Below are 20000 nucleotides of genomic sequence, written 5' to 3'. Positions count from 1 at the left end.
CATTAATTAATTTTTAAGCCACCAAGCTGAAATGCAATACCGAAGTCCGGGCTTCGTCGAAGATTACTTGACCAAAGTTTCAACCAATTTGGTTGAAAAATGAGGGCGTGACAGTGCCGCCTCAACTTTCACGAAAAGCCGGATATGACGTCATCAAAGATATTTATCAAAAAAATGAAAAAAACATTCGGGGATTTCATACCCAGGAACTCTCATGTCAAATTTCAATTTCATAAAGATCGGTCCAGTAGTTTAGTCTGAATCGCTCTACACACACACACACACACACACACACACACACACACACACACACACACACACGCACGCACATACACCACGACCCTCGTTTCGATTCCCCCTCGATGTTAAAATATTTAGTCAAAACTTGACTAAATATAAAGAGGAAACAAGCCGGCTTTACATTCGCCAAGTTGTGTCAGTTCTAATGGCCTTTTGTCATTGCTGTGAGGAGAATTAATACTAATAAAGAAGAGGCAGCTGATTGACAAAGCCTGCTGTACTTTAGCAATGCACCGTCAGTTTTAAACCTTTTAAACCTTTTGGAGAAAGTGTCAATTCATGTGAACGATTTGCGGCCGACTGTACAGATAACTGTTGTTGTTGTTGTTGTTGTTGTTGTTGTTGTTGTCGTCGTCGTCGTCCTCCTCCTCCTCCTTCTCCTCCTCCTCCTCTTCTTCTTCTTCTTCTTCTTCTTCTTCTTCTTCTTCTTCTTCTTCTTCTTCTTCTTCTTCTTCTTCTTCTTCTTCTTCTTCTTCTTCTTCTTCTTCTTCTTCTTCTTCTTCTTCTTCTTCTTTCTCTTCCTCTTCTTCTTCTTCTTCTTTTTTATATTTAGTCAAGTTTTGACTAAATATTTTAACATCGAGGGGGAATCGAAACGAGGGTCGTGGTGTATGTGCGTGCGTGCGTGTGTGTGTGTGTGTGTGTGTGTCTGTGTGTGTGTGTAGAGCGATTCAGACTAAACTACTGGACCGATCTTTATGAAATTTGACATGAGAGTTCCTGGGTATGAAATCCCCGAACGTTTTTTTCATTGTTTTGATAAATGTCTTTGATGACGTCATATCCGGCTTTTCGTGAAAGTTGAGGCGGCACTGTCACGCCCTCATTTTTCAACCAAATTGGTTCAAATTTTGGTCAAATAATCTTCGACGAAGCCCGGGGTTCGGTATTGCATTTCAGCTTGGTGTCTTAAAAATTAATTAATGACTTTGGTCATTAAAAATCGGAAAATTGTAAAAAAAAAATAAAAATTTATAAAACGATCCAAATTTACGTTTATCTTATTCTCCATCATTTGCTGATTCCAAAAACATATAAATATGTTATATTCGGATTAAAAACAAGCTCTGAAAATTAAATATATAAAAATTATTATCAAAATTAAATTGTCCAAATCAATTTAAAAACACTTTCATCTTATTCCTTGTCGGTTCCTGATTCCAAAAACATATAGATATGATATGTTTGGATTAAAAACACGCTCAGAAAGTTAAAACAAAGAGAGGTACAGAAAAGCGTGCTATCCTTCTTAGCGCAACTACTACCCCGCTCTTCTTGTCAATTTCACTGCCTTTGCCATGAGCGGTGGACTGACGATGCTACGAGTATACGGTCTTGCTGAAAAATGGCATTGCGTTCAGTTTCATTCTGTGAGTTCGACAGCTACTTGACTAAATATTGTATATTCGCCTTACGCGACTTGTCTTCTTCTTGGTTTCAACAATTTTATTCAGCAAAATTACATATAACAAAGCCGCATACAATCAATTAGTAAATGAAGCACAACAAACAAAGCTTATAAACGTGCCCTTAAAAGCAATATGATACTTGGTTTGGCGGACGTTACGGGGAACTTCTTCTTCTTCTTCTTCTTCTTCTTGTTGTGTTTGTGTTTGTTCTTGTTCTTGTTCTTGAGATACACACAGTTCTACTGAAGAAGAAACAGTTGACGTAGCCTGCTGTACTTTCGGCACTTTGCCTGTTACACTGGTATTACCTTTGGAAACAAATTGTCAGTTTGTGTGACTGACCCGTGACTAGCTGTATATATCCCCACCCTCATTTTGAAGGAAAAAGTTATAATACAGAAGAAAAAAACATCAGGGCGCCCCAAACTGTGCGTTCCTTCGTCCTTTACGCAATAGAAGCCGAAAAAGGCGTACTAGAAAGTCATCGAATGGGTCCCATGACGCACTAGACCTGAACAAGAACGGGTCCCGGGACGCACTACATATCCCTAATTATCATGCGTACCGTCGGTAGCATTTTCAGAAAATTGTCTGCCAGATCTGTACAGTAGAAAGTAGTATACTTTATCTAACCGATATAACCATAATGTTTCCGTAAACGGATCAAAGAACAATAACAATAACAGTAGCAACACTTTATTGTCTATTAAAATATTACATAAAAATTGAAAATGTTCTTTGACACACCCTGCCTGCCTGCATAAACTAAAACGATAATTCGGCATTACATTGAAATAAGCGCTCTAAAGATCATGTGTCCGTGATCAACTGAAAAAGATTTCTCTTAGTTTGAAAAAAAAGTACTTGTAAAGAAGAAACAGTTAGTTTGACGTAGCCTACAGTACTGTCGCCACGATTGTTAGTTTGACTGGTTTGGCTCTTTGTGAAATAGTCAATTCGTGTGACAGACCCGTTTCTGAATGAACAGATAACACAGTGTTTTGTGAGAGAAAAAGTACTAATAAATAAGAACAGTTGACAGTAGCTTTCGCAATTATAAACCGTCTGTTTATTAGTGTGACCTATTTCAAGATAGTGTCAATTTGTTTCACTGATCCGTGTCCGACTGTAAATATAACCCCTGACTTTCAGAAAGAAGAAGTCATGATAAAAGAGAAACAGTTGACAGTATCTTAATTTCCATAATTTTGTCACGCTTCGTCTGTTTTGTAGGTATGATCTTCAGCAGATAGTGTCTCGCGTTATTGGTTTGTACTGCGTGGTATCTGATGCTTGAGGGGATATAAATAGTCGAAATATTTGTGGTTTGTGCTGAAAAGTACGTTTTGCTGTCCTACTGCGTTGGTAAGTATATACATACTATAATGTTTGCTTCGTTGATAGTAATAAAACCAACGAGAACGTATGCTCTGTTCAAGTTTTCATCAAGTACTGCAAAAACTCACGCAAAACAGTTTATCGTGTGACCACAAAGCATAATTCTGTTTGGATGTTATTACTTTTAACAAATGTCATTGTTTAGATCAAATTTGGATTTGCTTAAAATATTTAATAATTGTCAATTCTTTCAGTAGCTTCCTTTTCTTTCTTTCCTACTTTTCTTCTTTTTTGTTTCTTTTTACATTTATTTTTCATTTTTTCGATAAATGTCTTTGATGACGTCATATCCGGCATTTTGTAAAAGTTGAGGCGGCACTGTCACACCCAAGTTCAAGTTCAAGTTCAAGTTTTATTAGTCCATAACCCATGGGGGCATTTTGAACAATAAATACAATCAATACAATCATGATATATGCTAATATAGTAAATAAAAAAATAAAAAATTAAAAAAAAATTGAAAAACTGTTACAAATTCTATTTATAAAGACCAAGATATTCTTTAGCAATTTCTTTTTCTTAGTAGCAAACAACTTTTTAAATTTAAGTGCATTAGGTTTTTTTCCAATAGTAAGGTGGTAACAACTCAGCTCTTTCTTCTTTGAAAAAATCACAGACAAATAAATAATGGAATTCATCACACTCATGTTTCAATCAAATTGATTGAAATGTTGGCAAAGCAATCTTCGACAAAGGCCGGACTTTGATATTGCATTTCAGCTTGAAAGCTTACAAATTAATTAATGACTTTGGTCATTAAAAATCTAAAAAATTGTAATTAAAATTACTTTTTTATAAAACAATCCACAATTACGTTTATCGTATTTGTCATCATTTTCTGATTCCAAAAACATATAAATATGTTATATTCGGAATAAAAACAAGCTCTGAAAATTAAAAATAGAAAAATTATGATTAACATTAAATTTCCGAAATCGATTTAAAAACACTTTCATCTTATTCCTTGTTATTATATGAAGTCTTATATCGCGCGCGTATCTCCAGACTCGGACTCAAGGCGCAGGGATCTATTTATGCCGTGTAAGATGGAATTTTTTTACACAATACATCACGCATTCACATCGACCAGCAGATCGCAGCCAGAGAAAGGGAGAATGTACGTTCTGGCTCACCGATTCCGACAGACCCTAAATATTAACGCAAAATAGGCTTCTGGACTAAACTTTTACTAAAATGAAACATGCGACAAAATCAGAAAAATACTGCATAAATCCATACAAAAAAAATACAGTAAAGTAAGGTTGTTTTGAACCAATGCCGGGTCTGTCGGAATCAGTAACCCAGAACGTACATTCTCCCTTTCTCTTATACAACATTCTTAAGCTCAATACGCTCTCTCATTTACAAACTTTACTTCATATGTTCTTTCACTGTTAGAATTATATCTGATACATGCAATGTGACTGTCTAAACGAATAGTTAACTCTTTACAAGTGATTCTATTTTTACTTTTTCTTCCCGTCCTATTTGAATCCCCTTTTTTAAAAACTGCTTTTTCAGATCTTCTATATCGAGTGGCTTGTTATATTCAGCTCGTGTTTTTGTTTGAATACTTGCTTTCTTACTTTTGTAGTCATCAAAGTCTGTTTGTATCTGTTTGAATTCTTCGTCAGAAACTTTTGAATCTTCAAGTGCTTTACTGATAGACAGTTTTAGGCTAGACAATTTTGATGATGCAAGAGTGGAAATGGATTCGTGTTTTTCAAGCTTTTTCACAATTTTTTTCATTATAGCTGATGCTATAAATGATAAACCACCAACTGCTGCTGCGACACCACCTAGGATTAGAGAAACTGGAGTCCCTACTCCGGTAGCTAACAGAATTGTTCCCGTTACACCTGCAGCTGATGCAAGGATAGTAGAACCAGTGCTGGCATTAGAAAGGCTGTTGTAAGTTGTTGAGTACTTACGTCTAGCGCGAGAATATTTTTCTAATTCATCTTCTAGTTGTTTTTGTATATTACTAATGTGTGCCAGTCTGAATTGTTGACTTTCTGCTGCACTTTCATCAATATTAGGATAAAGCTTCACACTGCTAGTCATCTTTTTAATGCAAAATATAAAATATTTATCTTAATTCTCACTGGCCAGTGTTTCTGCTAAGCTTTGAAGCTGTTCATTGCTTAACACCTTATCTGTATAGTAGAAAGCAATCAAATCAAGATAAGTAAGATTAATACTTCTTATTTCTGTTAAATTATTTATATCTGCGTTAACAACAACATTTTGGTTTGACGTCTGTTTTTTTATTGTGTTAGAATCCTTTTGAACAGCAATAAATACTCTGACTTCTTCAACATTTAATGGTCTCCAGTTGAGATTTATTCCTCTCATTAGAACAGTGTTTGTGGTTTCTTCCCTTTTCCTGACAACTATATCAAATATCATAGTTGCATTCTGCCCTATTGGAAGCTTGGGTATAAAATCGACAATGGTGTCAGCGTCCTTTTCAACACTTTGTTTTCTGTGAATGAGATAGTTGTTCTTATGGAAAGGTTTAACTGCAACTTCTCCCCTGCTGTTAAACGCAGGAACAAGGCTAACAATTAGTGGTTTAGCATTGATTGACTTACGGAATGTGTCGTCTTTTCCAACAAGAGTGTATGGACTCACAAATTCAAACTTCATTTCCCAGTCAATCTTTTTTATAACAGGACTAAGTACCCATTTTTTATTCTGATGTTTCCACATGTAGTATATGTCATCGACAATTGGATCAGGTACATTAACATCACGGATTTGACCTAGTTTGAGGAATCTTGGTTTCTTTTCATCGTCGATTTCCTTTCTCTTGTAATGACCAGTGTCTGTAAACTCGAATGCATACACTGCACCAACTTCAGCATTGCTCTCAAAGTCGATAGCGTCTGCTAAATCTTTCAACTCTATAGTTGAACATGCAACAGGATAAACTATTGTAGGTCCACTCGACATTTTAATACTCAATATTTTATGGAACTATTTCCAATGTAATGTTAAACAAACAATCAACTGGTTGTCCACTTTGATTTTTCAGATCAATGTGTAGGAATTCATGACACCCTTCCTCCAAGTCCTTGAACTGAAGTGTCTTAAATGTTGGCACGTGCATTTTACAAAAAGAGGCATCACTCGGTGGAAGAATCCTAAGCAGATCAGAACGCTGATCATTAAACAGATTATAGGATGTGTTAAGCTCTCTCATGTGAACAAACAGTACACTGTTAACATCCATGTCAATGGGACGTGTTCCCTTGTATATATTTGTAATTCCAAGCATATCAAGGAGTTTGGTTGGAAACTCAAATGATCTGTTTACTTCTCTAGTTTTGGGCATAGTAAGAGTAGCAATGAGACTTGCATGATTTAAACTCGCTGTAATACCTACTGGAGCAAACAATTCTTTCTCTAAAGTGCAGAAGTCATAGTAACCATCTTCTACAGAATGTGTTTTACCATTAATTCTAACCCAGTTGTTATTCTTTTTTTTACTGATATTATACCAAGTAACCTTGTACATAATTTCATGCAGTGCAACTTTCATTCCTCCATTTTGATTGTTGATAGGGGTTGCAAGTTTAACTGGCACACCAGTCTTCACATTTGTTAGTGTGATAAACATTTTTTATTCAACAACAAAAATGAGTCAGTATAAATTCAACAAAGACGTTAAATACAAAACTGGACCATATTACAATCCAAAGACTATTTCTTTCCATGAGTTGGACTTTGCTGTAACAGAAACAGAATCCATTCGCGTTAAAGTGCCTGACCCATTCCATTCTTACCTAAATCCCCCAATCAAAAATGATAGTGTTCCAAAGATGTGGAACTCTCACCCAATTCAGTTCTATCAGAATCAGTTAAACTTTGCAATATTCTGTGCAACCACAGGATGTGGAGTGTCCTATGCAGACCACATGAATAATTCAAACTTACTGACAAAGTGTGTGTACACATTTCACGTTTACTATCAGTGCAGGAGAATCTTGTCTGAACTTCAGGCACCAATGCCGCATGAAAAGAGCTGGAACCCATTCAACAATAGGATAAACATGAAAGTGTATGAGCGTCTCTGCAATGAATTCAATATAGATTTTAAGACCGACTTTAGGCAAAAGCAAGACAAAAACCATGGCATGGGAACACTATATTTATGGGGTGTCCACAGGAGGTATAATTTTGATTACTGGCCAGGTCATACATCTTTTTCTTCAAATGTGCAGGTACAGTTAGGATCAATAGAACAACAGCACCACAATGCATGGACTACTTTTATATTAGACACAGGCAAAGGTTTCACTGGATCAGGTGTTGAAAGGATCAATGAATCTATCCGAACATATGCGTGGTGCTTGCTAGGCTCGCAGGCACAGACACGATCAAACATAATGAGAACAAGCACAGGGTTTGGTGCACAGAAACAGTTGTTATCAAATTTAGAAGATGTCATAAACTCTGCAGTTGATCTGCCTTCCAGCATCAAAAGGTATCAAGACTCTCTCCGTTATGCAAGATCAAAAGTTGACTTTGCTGTTGGTAACGGCCTTTACATGTTACCTTCTGATCTCCAGCTGCAGATTGGAACAATAACAAATTATAACAATGAAATCATTATTGCTAGTGACACCCAGCCGCTTGGAAAGGGTGAAGAACTGAATTCAGAAATCAGAACGATGCTACAGCCATATCACAATGAACAGAAACAAAGCGTGACAAGTGAAGATCACGCTGCAGGTGAAGATCATTCTGTCACTAGGGATGATCAAGCTGTTAGTATTAGTGATGATCATGAATCGCAGAAGACTGCTCTAGTAATTGGTGGAGTGGGTGTAGGCTTACTTTTGCTTTATTCTCGTTAGCAGAACACCTGCAATTAAAACTATTAGAGTCCAGAGATGTTCAGCCATGAAACCAACAACTTTACCTGCAAAAGATAACAGCCAGCTAACAATTGAACCAATGATTCCTGGAAGTGCATCCAAAGCTTTTGCTGCTAGTTTCTTTAATAGTTCTGCAATGTGTTTGAGTTGTTTCTTTACCCATCCCGGATCAGATGGAGATGAAGGTGGAGGTGGAGGTGGAGGTGTGACAGTGCCACCTGTGAGTGTTAACACTAATGTGCTTATTGCAAATCCTAGCGCAGTTAGTATACTAGCTATTGTGATTCCCTGCTCTCTGAAAAGCGTTCTAATTCTTTCAGCAAGAGTTGTGTCTTCGTAAAGGATTCTTTGAATTGTATTTTTTATTCTGCTGACCTGTGTTCTCAGTTGTTCTCTATTGTTACTTAGAACTTCTAACCTTATGGCTTTCTCCTCCTGCAAATCTTTTAAACGCTTAGAAATTCTGTTTTTTACTTCTTGTTCTAGGTTCAAATCATCAGCATCAGCAAGTTTTTGTTTCTCTTTGTTTATATCTTCATCCAGCTGACCTAGTTTTGACAGATTATTTGCTATTTCACCTCTGATGGTTTGTAGTGATTGATTAAGGGCTTCTATTTCTCTCATAGGTAATAGTTCATGTGGAGTCTTCAGTGAAGTTTCCTCAGAAAAAGAAGTCTCTATCTCTTGTATAAGTTGATCAGCCTCATCTGCAAGTTTATTAAGATCTTGCAATGGAACAGATTCTATTTGAGTTGCAGTTGGTAGTCCTAGTTCTGCTTGTTGAAGTAAGGAAACAACATGGGAAGCTGATGACCGTGTGCTAGGCACAATATCTAATTGCCTAAGTCGATTAGCAGTAAGTTTTTGTTTTAGTGAAACTTTTGATAGAAACTTAGCAGGATTAGATTTATATGTAAGTTGGACTTTTTCTCCTTTATCGTTAGTTGTATATAAATGATTTGCTTCCATTTTGAACTGGTTTGGATCTAAAACATCAGGTTCTTCTCCTAAACTTTTGTAGAAATCTCTAACTTTACCTTCCAGAAGTTCATGTCGTGCCACCTCATAATGCAGTGAATGATGGTAGGGAACCAAAGGGATTGCTTCGCTCATGTCGTCCGCTGGCTCAAATAAATCTTCAAATCCACCTTCTGCCATTTGTAACTTATTTTTTATTTTGAAAATAAAAAAAGATGGCACAATCGTTCGGTTCTGTTCTTGATCCTTACAGAAGGCTGAAAGAACCTCTCGGGGTAAAAGGAATAAGGCAAACAGTTATAGTTACAAATAATCCTTCTACTATTGATCAGAATGAAATACTTACTGTTAGGTTTCCTAATCTAGGTAAGAACGATGTTATTGTACCAGGCACTGTAAGACTATCATTCAAATTAGAATTAGAATCTGGCTCAGATGAAAATAGGACTTTGGCTTATAATGTAGGAAGAGCAATTGTGAGGAAGATTACTGTCAAACTGGAAGGGCGGGAAGTGATGTCATTGAATAATGCAGATGTATTTTTAGTTTATGCAGATAATTGGTTAACTGACAATGAAAAGAAAAACAGAGTGTTTCAAGGGATTCAGTCAGACAATGGGATAAAAGTTAGAATAGGAGCCGGAGATAAAGCTGACAACAAAAAAGATAACGCTGTCAATGTTGCTTTTGGAAACAAATTTTGTATTCCACTTGACTTTGAACTCATAAATTCACATCCTCCCTTCTATCAAGGAGCATTGCGTGACAGGCTGTCATACGACCTGACTTTCAATAGTTATGATCGTGTTATGCTTTCACAAGACCCGGAAGCAAAGTATAAGGTGTCTGGAATTTCTTTAGAGTTTGATGTTGTAAACCATCCTGAACTGGCTAGACTTATAGAAAATCAGTACAGTTCTAAGCTGCCTATCTATTATGAAAGAGTGTTGAATCACAGTACACTTTCAAAAAGCCAGGCTGATCCAATCTGGAACATTAACTTGAATACACCAGCTAGGTCAATGAAGGGAATACTTATGTTGTTTGAGGAACCAAAAGATTCATATGAAAGGCAAATAGAAAAGTTTTACAATCCACTAATCAATAGAGTATATTGCACAATTGAAGGGCAGCCAAACCAAATATTTGCATCTGGCATGCTGCCATACCAACACTATGATGAAGCAAGAAAGTACTTTACTGGAGGAAGATTGAAAGACCCAACATCTGATCTTGTGGCTAAAGATCTACATTTACACGGTGTTGGCGTAGAAGATTTCTTGACAAATAAATATGCGTTATGGCTGGATCTCAGAACAACTGACGACAACAAACTGCATGGAAGTGGAAGGCGAATTGAAAACGGATCAGAAGGAATCACAATACAAATTGAAAAGGAAGTAGGGAGTAGTAGTAAATCAGTTAAGATCTACGTGTTTGTTGTGTCAGATGCGCAGTTAAACATCTCTGAAAGCAGATTACAGGATATTGTTTATTGAACGTGTTAAAATGAAGTATCTAGATTTTCTTCCAAAAGATCCACACTGTTCTTTGATTTGTGGGGCAACAGGTTGCGGCAAAACAAGATATGTTTTGGATTTATTACAGACTGTTTACATAAATCACTTTGAACACATAGTCATATTCTGTCCAACCATAAAGCATAACAGAACATACAAGGAGAGAAAATTCATATGGTCTGATCAAAATATATTTATTGTAAATCCTTCTGATCGTCTAAATGTTTGCTTGGAGCATTATTTCGATCTTTTTCAGAACACACCAACACTGTTTATTATTGATGACTGTGCAGCAGAACGTGACATTGTTAGAAAGAAAAGTGCACTAGCAAAGCTTAGTGGACGACATGCATTAATATCAGTTTGGATATTAACACAAAAATACAATGCAGTTCTGAAAGACTTTAGAGAGCAACTCAAAACAATAACATTGTTCTATTCAAAGGACCGTGACAGTTTTGAAGAGTGCCTTCGAGAAAATGATGTCATTGAAAACAAACAGGAGAGAGAAAGAATAAAGAATAATCTGAAATCTTCTAAGCACTCGAAACTGGTTTTAAAAACTGATCAACCAGTTCAGTATGTATGTTTGTAGAAATCCTTGCTAAGTTCTTGTCAAGTTCTTACTCAAGTTCTTGTCAAGTTCTTACTCAAGTTCTTGTCAAGTTCTTACACAAGTTCTTACTCAAGTTCTTACCCAAGTTCTTACTCAAGTTCTTGTTAAGTTCCTACCTAAGTTCTTACTTAAGTTCCTACCTAAGTTCTTGTTAAGTTCCTACCCAAGTTCTTACTCAAGTTTAATTACTAGATTTTTATTTTATTCTGCATCAAAATAAAATGAACTGTGATGAATTGCTGATGCAGACTGCTACAGATATTGAAATCTGTGACAGTAGGACTATACCTGATAAAAAAGAAAGATTGTATTCACTTGCTGTTTGTGGAAAAACAAAACACTACCTTGGGCAGCAGTTAACTGTGGAAGAAGTACAACATCTTTCCTCAGAAGATATAGAAAAGTATCATGGACGGTATGAATCAGTGCTTGGTTCTAAGATGGTTAGAAGTATTGGACAGACTGTTATAGGTTTGTACACAAAGATTTTTGGACATTTTACACCTCTCGACTCGGAGGAAGACTTAACACATGATCTAACTCATGACCCTGTTGTTTCCAAGTCCCTCGAATCTCTTGCCTGTGGCCTGTATTATCGATTTGGTGCTTTATTAGTACCATTTGTTGCTGGATTAATTACTTTCAAACACATTAATTTTCAGAATAAAAAAGATGATGGATCAGTTGAAGCAGACAGTGGAGCAGACGAAAATACCAGAAGTGAACACAGTGACAAAGAAACCTGGTAGAGTAGAAGCAGGAAAAAAACTAGCCGAATGGAACAGACAAAAAAAGTTAAATCAAAAGGCAAAGCAGAACATTATGTCTGAGGTTGAGCAGACACCAAACATTCCTGAAGTGACTAAGGTCACACAAACTGATCAAGAATTAAAATCTTCATTTCTATCATACAGAAAAGTAGCTGTAGCAGCTGTTGTTGGAGGAGGTGGATACTTGCTTTACAAACTTTGGCAAGGCAAATATAAAGTGTCAGAAACACCAAAATCAGAAACACCAAAATCAGAAACACCAAAACCAACAAACAAAGCAGTACAAACAATAACAAAGCCCACAGTAGTACCTGCAGTGGATTCATTTCATATGGAATAATTTTAATATTTTAATTTTGATAACATAAAAATGAGTTCTGAAAAGACAATAGTTAATCTAGTTTATCACGCTGCAGTGATTGGAGGCTTGAGTGTAGGTTACACAATGCTGGGTAAAAGTCTCCTCAGAATGAAACCAGCCGACTTGGGAAAGTTAGACTTCGAAGACGGTGCTAAACTAATTGGTGTTGTGACAGCTTCCTTTGCAACAAAAGACTTCCTGGTGAAGCAAGGAATTATTCCAGAAAATATAAACATGTAAGACAATAAAATGGCTAGCTTGGTTATGATGGTGGGAGGTGCGATTGTAAATGCGCTTGCATTTTCTGGCAGCAACTATTTGTTTTCTAAACTGCAAAATGGTGAAGAGAGGGAAAGGCACAACAAAGCCATGGAACAACTGGCGAAAGCACAGGATGAATACGAGAAGAAACGAATTGCGCAGTTAGACTTTATGAATGATAAACTCAGGCAGCAAGGACATGCAAACAAAACCTTTGCCAATGTTGATGCAGCCATTCAAGAATACTATCTTGTAACTGGAAAGAAAATGAAGACAAGTGCTCCTCCAAAACTGGGTGACTTTTATCAGCCTTCAGAAGAGCAGAAGGTGGGCGAGATTGTTTTCATTGTTATTGGTATGGCTGTTGTTTACTTTATTGCGCGTGCTGTCAAATCTTAATATTCTGTCATTTAAAAAACCATGAGTGATGCTTTGTTATCTAAAATATATTATTCCCCAAAAGGATACTGGAAAGGAAGAACTGCTATTGACAAGCTCAGTGACGCAGCAGGTGTTTCTCAAGATACAGCAAAGAAATGGTTGTCAAAGCAGGCAGTTTGGCAGATCTATTTACCTGCACCAAGAAAAATTACACGACCACACTTTGTTAACATTAAACCGAATGACACTCATCAAATAGACCTGCTGTATTTACCGCATGACACAGTCAGAAGGAAGAAATATAAGTATGCACTGACTGTAGTTGATGTTGCAACAAGATACAAAGATGCTGAACCGTTGACAGAGAAAAGTGCTATAGCTACAGCTGTTGCCCTGCAAGAAATTTACAGACGTGGACCACTAAAGTATCCCAGAATGATTCAGTGCGATGATGGTAAGGAGTTTAAAGGAGCTGTCAACCAGCTTCTGTTAAAACATCATGTTACAGTGAAGAGAGGTATTCCAGGAAACCACAGGTCACAGGCTATTGTTGAGAGCTTTAACAAACAGTTGGCAGAAAAACTGTTTTCATATCAGTACCATCAGGAATTTTTGGACACAGAAAGTAAATTGCGTAACACTGAATGGGTCAAAAGATTACCATCAGTACTTAGAGCAATGAATCTGGAGGTATTTAAAGCTACAGGGTTAAGACCAGTTGATGCAATCAAACAGAAAACAATACCTGTTGCTCCAAAGTCAACAACACCAGTGGCATTACTACCTTTCAATCAGAAAGTCAGATATTTATATGCACCCGGTGAAGCTGAGGGTGACAGCAGGAAGCGTGCAACGGATCCAATCTGGAGTATTGACATTCATGAAATCAAGAGAGTAGTAGAGACAAATCCACCTATATATTACTTGAGAGAACCAGCACCGCAAAGAGCCTTTGTAAAAGAGGAATTACAATTAGTTCCACGTGGTACAAATGTTAAATGATTTTTTATTTCAGATTTTATAGTGTTAACAAAAATGGAAGCTCTGAGAAAGAATTCTAAGCAACTTCATTTTTTTAATTTATATTTTTATTTTGAGTTATAAAATCAAACTCACAGCGATGGAAGACTCTGTATTAGAATCTTTATCGACAGTATTTGACACCGTTGAATTACAAGTAACGGATCCTCAAAATGTGCAGTCCAGTGTGCAAGACGCCATTGAACAAATTCCAAACAATTTGTTGATTGAACCTCCAGTAAAAGTGCAGATAGTCAGTTTAATAAAATACAAAACAGTCAGTGATGAGGTGCTAGAAGTTCATGTTTCAACCAGACAACTAGCACTTAATTCTATGGCAGAATTGAATGGAAACTGGGCAGATGAAATGATGAAACGGTTTGAGCAAGCTGCAGAGGATGCAAAGATGAAAGGATCCGGATGGTCAGAAGGTGAAATTCTAAAAATAGAATTGAAGCTAAGTAAATTTGCCCCCATCAGAGGTAGAAGTTACATACCTTTACCTCCTGCTCTTGTCAAAAAACGTGCTGTGCTGAACATAAAGAATGATGATGACAAATGTTTTATGTGGTGTGTTCTGGCAAGACTGTACAGTGTAAAGAAAAATGCAGAAAGAGTGTCTAACTATCATGCATACAGAAATAAACTAAACTTTACTGGTATTGAATTTCCTGTCAGCATTACAAGCATTGACAAATTTGAACAGCAAAACAAACCCATCACCGTAAATGTTTACACGTGGGATGAGGAAGATGAACTGAAACCAGTCAGAATATCAAAGAACTCACCAACGATTGGTGATTGTGATACTAACCATGTTGACATGTTACTAATGACTGATGGTGTAAAATATCATTACACTTTGATTCGTACAATGAGTAGACTGATGGCGAGCACAAGCAATCACAATAGTAAACAAGACTTTTGTAGGCGATGTCTCTTGCGTATTCCATCAATTCATGCAGCACTTATACACAAGCAACATTGTAAGAGCGTTGATGATGCGGTTGTGAAGTTAACAACACCACCGCCAGACAGCAAAGTGTATTTTAAGAATGTATGCAAACTACAGAAAAGTCCTTATGTTGTTTATGCTGACTTTGAATCTATCATTGTGCCATATGAAGGACCTTTACCAAAAGACCTACCTAAAACAGTAACTCTAAGTAATCATCAAGTCTGTTCATATGCATTTATTGTTGTTAGTTCAGATGGTAAACATTCTAAACCGCAATTGTACAGAGGACCTAATGCAGCAAAGAACTTCTTACAGCAAATGAACCAAGTGCGAAATGACTGCTCCAAACAACTGAATCTTTCAGACATTGTTATGAAACCTGAAGACCAAGAACAGTTTAACTCTACCACACAGTGTTGGATATGCGAACAAAGTCTAACACCAAACCCAGACAATCCAATAGTAAGAGATCATGATCATGTAAGTGGGCAGTTCCGAGGAGCAGCACACAGCAAATGTAATCTACAATTAAAGTTTGATCCTAAGACTTGGAAGCTTCCAATCTTCTTCCATAACTTGCGCGGTTATGATTCACATCTGATCATGCAGGCAGTAACTGATGAATACAAAGCAAGATGCATTGCGCAGTCTTCAGAAAAGTACATGGCCTTTACTCTGAATAGTTTACACTTCTACGATTCTGCTCAACATCTGATGGGAACACTTGAGTCTTTATCTTCGTCACTAACTGCTTTCCCAATCACATGTAAGTACTTTGACAGTGACTTAGTTAGAAAGGGAGTCTATCCATATGAATACATGGATTCGTGGGAGAGGTTTGATGAAGATGAGTTACCACCAAAGGATGCTTACTTCTCACGGCTGAAGGGTAAAGGTATAAGTGACGAAGACTATGAACACGCTAAGACTGCATGGAATAAATTAGGATGTAATACAATGGGTGATTATCATGATCAATATTTGTTGGCCGATGTTTGTTTACTTGCAGATATATTTGAGAATTACAGAAGAACATGTATGAAGCACTACAATCTAGATCCTTCACATTACATATCTGCACCAGGCATGAGCTGGGATGCATTTCTTAGATTTACAGGAGTAAAGATTGACTTGCTATCAGATCTACCTACACTTCAGATGATTGAAAATGGACTACGTGGAGGAATCAGTATGGCTTCACACAATTACTGCAAAGCCAACAACAAATACTTGGACGACTTTGATCCTATGAAACCTTCTAATTACATCATGTATCTAGATGCAAACAATTTGTATGGTTGGGCAATGTGTCAGACGCTTCCACTTCGGAACTTTAAGATCTATTCAGGACCATTTTCACAATGTGTTGTGCTGACAATATTAAAAGCAGGCCCAGACAGTCGAAAGGGATGGATACTAGAAGTTGACTTAGACTATCCACTATCACTTCATGATCTACATAATGATTATCCTTTAGCGGCTGAGAGGTTAAAAGTAAACCCAAGAGAACCTCCAAAGCTGGTGCCCAATCTGTTTCACAAAAAGAAGTATGTGTGTCACTACAGACTGTTACAGTTTTACATTAGACATGGATTAATTTTGAAGGCTGTTCATCGTATAATTTTATTTGATCAAGAACAGTTTATGAAACCTTACATCATGAAAAACACAGAACTGAGAACCAAAGCCGCTGATGCATCAGAGAAAGACTTTTTTAAACTGATGAACAACAGTTGCTTTGGTAAGACAATGGAAAACCCACACAAGAGAAAGGATGTTAGACTTGTTACAAGAGAAAATGAGGCCATCAAGCTGACATCCAAACCACAGTATCAAGACTTTAAATACTTTCATGAACAGCTGTATGGTATCTTAATGAAAAAACTTGTAGTCAAGCTTGACAAACCAGTATTCATAGGCTTTACTGTGCTAGAGTTGTCAAAACTGTTGATGCTTGAGTTTTTGTATGATTATTTGAAACCAAGATATCCCAAATCGAGAGTACTTTACACAGACACAGATTCATTCTTACTTGACATTCCAGCGGATGACATTTACAAAGATCTAGAAGCTGAAAGTCCTGCAGTAAAAGGAAAAGATTCTTTTTATGACACTTGCGACTACCCTAAAGAATCACCATTGCACTCAAATGTTAACAAGAAGGTTATTGGAAAGATGAAAGATGAAATGAATGGGAAGATAATTAAGGAGTATGTTGGATTGCGTGCAAAGATGTACAGTGTTGCAAGTGAGAAAGGGGTGGTTAAAAAAGCAAAGGGTGTAAGCAAACAGGTTGTAAAGTCGAGCATATCGCATGATAACTACAAGGAAGCACTGTTTCAGAAGCGAGTGTTTCACCATGACAACCCTAAGATCAGTTCCGCGCTTCATCAGATCAACACAACTATTGTAAACAAGAAATCTTTAGATGCTAATGACACAAAGCGCGTTTATTCATCACCAGAATATTCTTATGCAATTGGCCACTGGAGAACAAACGCGGCTTCAAATAGTCTGAGTGTGTAATAAGAATTTTTGTCAATCGGGAAAACCCGCTATGACGGGGAAGTGTTTGTGAAAGGGGAGTAGGCTTTGTTGAGTTTCAAAGCAGCCACCAAGTACACTTGTCAAAGCTTGATTCAATAAACAAGTTTTAATATTCATGAACCACGTGATACACCAGAACCAATCGTGGTGGAACAATATTACACAAGTCATTTGCATAAAGTGCACTCGGTGGCCGCCTGAAAAGGCAGCCTAAATATTGAAGCGTTGTGAAGCGAAGCGTTGGAACAGAGTGACCCAAGCCGCCGGTTTACCAGCAAGACCTACCGTTCACGCGTGAACGGTACTATTTTTAGAATCCTAGAATTCTTGAGAATTTCGGAGCTGGCTTGTTTCTGGTACAGGCAAAATTGGTCATCACTGAGTTTGTGTAACACAGGAAGTTGTGAAATACGTCACCCTAGGGGAGACGGCAAAATTGTTACCAAAAACATCATAGATCGTATTGTGCAGGGTCAACTGCAACAAACTCAAACCGAGCCATTCATTCCTTCTTGTATTTGAGCGACTTATATACCAACATTTTTATGTCTTATTTTCAGCACAGGTGTAGGAAAAATCATAAAACAAAATGTTATTTATTTTCTAATTTAACATTTTTTTTACAAATATGACCATGGTCTTTTAAACATACAGTGACATTAAACATTGTTATGTTAAAAAAAAGAAAAAAGAAAGAAAGCTTTTGCGCACAAATCAGAAATACAGGCCAAACCGTGAGTTTCTGTGGCAAAGCGCGACAGAGGAAATTGCACTGGTTTTATTTTTAGATCAGTGGGAAATTTTCAAGAACAGACGCTTGCATTTGGATGTGTCCAATGATAGTAGGTTTGGTTGTGATCAATCAGAATAATGTAGGCAGGGATGTCGTTAGGCGTCGGACATATAACGATGAAAATCCCCAAATGTCCGATTCACATTGTCGCATGTCGGTCAGATGTCCTATCGTTTTAGCCTGAGCGTGGTCATTGTCCGATATGTACTCCATTCCTTCAGACAGCGCGATATTCGTTAATTTTCATTTCAAGATACAAATCTTCTAAAAGACCGAACGCTCTCGTGTTCAGCTGACACTGAAGTTGTCAGTGCCGTATGATCTTTTCTTTTGTTGGGAATTCCCGAACCGTCTGGTGCAGCCACAGAGTCTGAGATGCAGCGCTGATCTAAACTGAATAGTGCATGCTACAGGAGTACGGGAGACAACTCCAACTGACTAAATTTGTCGTCTGCTTTTGTTTTCGATACGAGACGATTATTTAGCTTGAACACCTGCAACGGCTCGTAATTTCCGTGGTTGTATAAGAGAAAGGGAGAATGTACGTTCTGGGTTACTGATTCCGACAGACCCGGGATTGGTTCAAAACAACCTTACTTTACTGTATTTTTTTTGTATGGATTTATGCAGTATTTTTCTGATTTTGTCGCATGTTTCATTTTAGTAAAAGTTTAGTCCAGAAGCCTATTTTGCGTTAATATTTAGGGTCTGTCGGAATCGGTGAGCCAGAACGTACATTCTCCCTTTCTCTCAGCCATTTCGGCGCATATCCTACTTTTCACGGCCTATTATTCCAAGTCACACGGGTATTTTGGTGGACATTTTTTTTATCTATGCCTATACAATTTTGCCAGGAAAGACCCTTTTGTCAATCGTGGGATCTTTAACGTGAACACCCCAATGTAGTGTACACGAAGGGACCTCGGTTTTTCCGGTGCAACTGAATTTCACGCACTTTTGAATTTCACACTATGAATTTCTCGCATTTCTTAACACATGAATTTCACGCAGGTTTCCAGTTAAAATCTCTCCTTACTTGTCATTTGAATTTCACGCACACGCATGCACACGCATGCACGTATCCCCCCTGCATCGGTGTGTTCGTGAGTGAGTCCCGTGTATAGACACGTGAATACAAATCACAATTCAGCAAGACACGAATACCAACAACCAACATGGGAAATCCGTGGGAGTTTATACGTCACGACGGTTCGCTCACAACTCACAAATCACAATTCAGTTTTTATTTTTCCTCTCCTTGATGTGTGTGCATGTGTGTGTGTGTGTGTGTGTGTATGTGTGTGTGTGTGTGTGTGTGTGTGTGTGTGTGTGTGTGTGTGTGTGTGTGTGTGTGTGTGTGTGTGTGTGTGTGTGTGAGTGTGAAGAGGTACATGTGTATATTTGTTTTACTGTAAAAATTGCTTGAGTATGTGAAAGAATTGAAGACATGTGTCAGAACGATTCCTCATTCACCTCTTGAAGAATTTACCATCTCATCTAATAGAAAACTTAAATGTTTCAACTCATTTCAAGGTGAATTGAGACTCATCATCGGTCACGAGCAACTCTATCTCATATACACACACCCCAACGCATACACTACATGCGTGATTTTCAAAAGCTCACATGCGTGACTTTCAAAAGCTCACATGCGTGAAATTCAAACCACCAAATGCGGGAAAATCAAATGCGGGAAGACGAAAACAATTTTCAAATGCGTGAAATTCAAATGCACCCGGTTTTTCGTCCCATCCGAAAGACTAGTACTTGAACCCACCACCTAGGTTAGGAAAGGGGGGAGAAAA

General features: G+C 37.4%; 1 protein-coding gene across 1 annotated transcript in view; it reads left to right on the top strand.

Moving 5' to 3' along the window:
- The first annotated feature begins 3054 nt into the window (after positions 1-3054).
- Positions 3055-20000, top strand: part of LOC138980870 (neuropeptide-like protein 31) — a 20291-nt gene continuing 3345 nt past the window's right edge. The window contains exon 1 of the mRNA XM_070353743.1: positions 3055-3074. The gene's annotated coding sequence lies outside the window, so the exon portion shown is untranslated. The remainder of the gene's footprint in view (positions 3075-20000) is intronic.

This window comes from Littorina saxatilis, linkage group LG11, assembly GCF_037325665.1.
Source record: "Littorina saxatilis isolate snail1 linkage group LG11, US_GU_Lsax_2.0, whole genome shotgun sequence".
Taxonomy (NCBI): domain Eukaryota; kingdom Metazoa; phylum Mollusca; class Gastropoda; order Littorinimorpha; family Littorinidae; genus Littorina; species Littorina saxatilis.
Note: the sequence above shows the minus strand (reverse complement) of the source record. Positions and strands in the feature narration are given on the sequence as shown.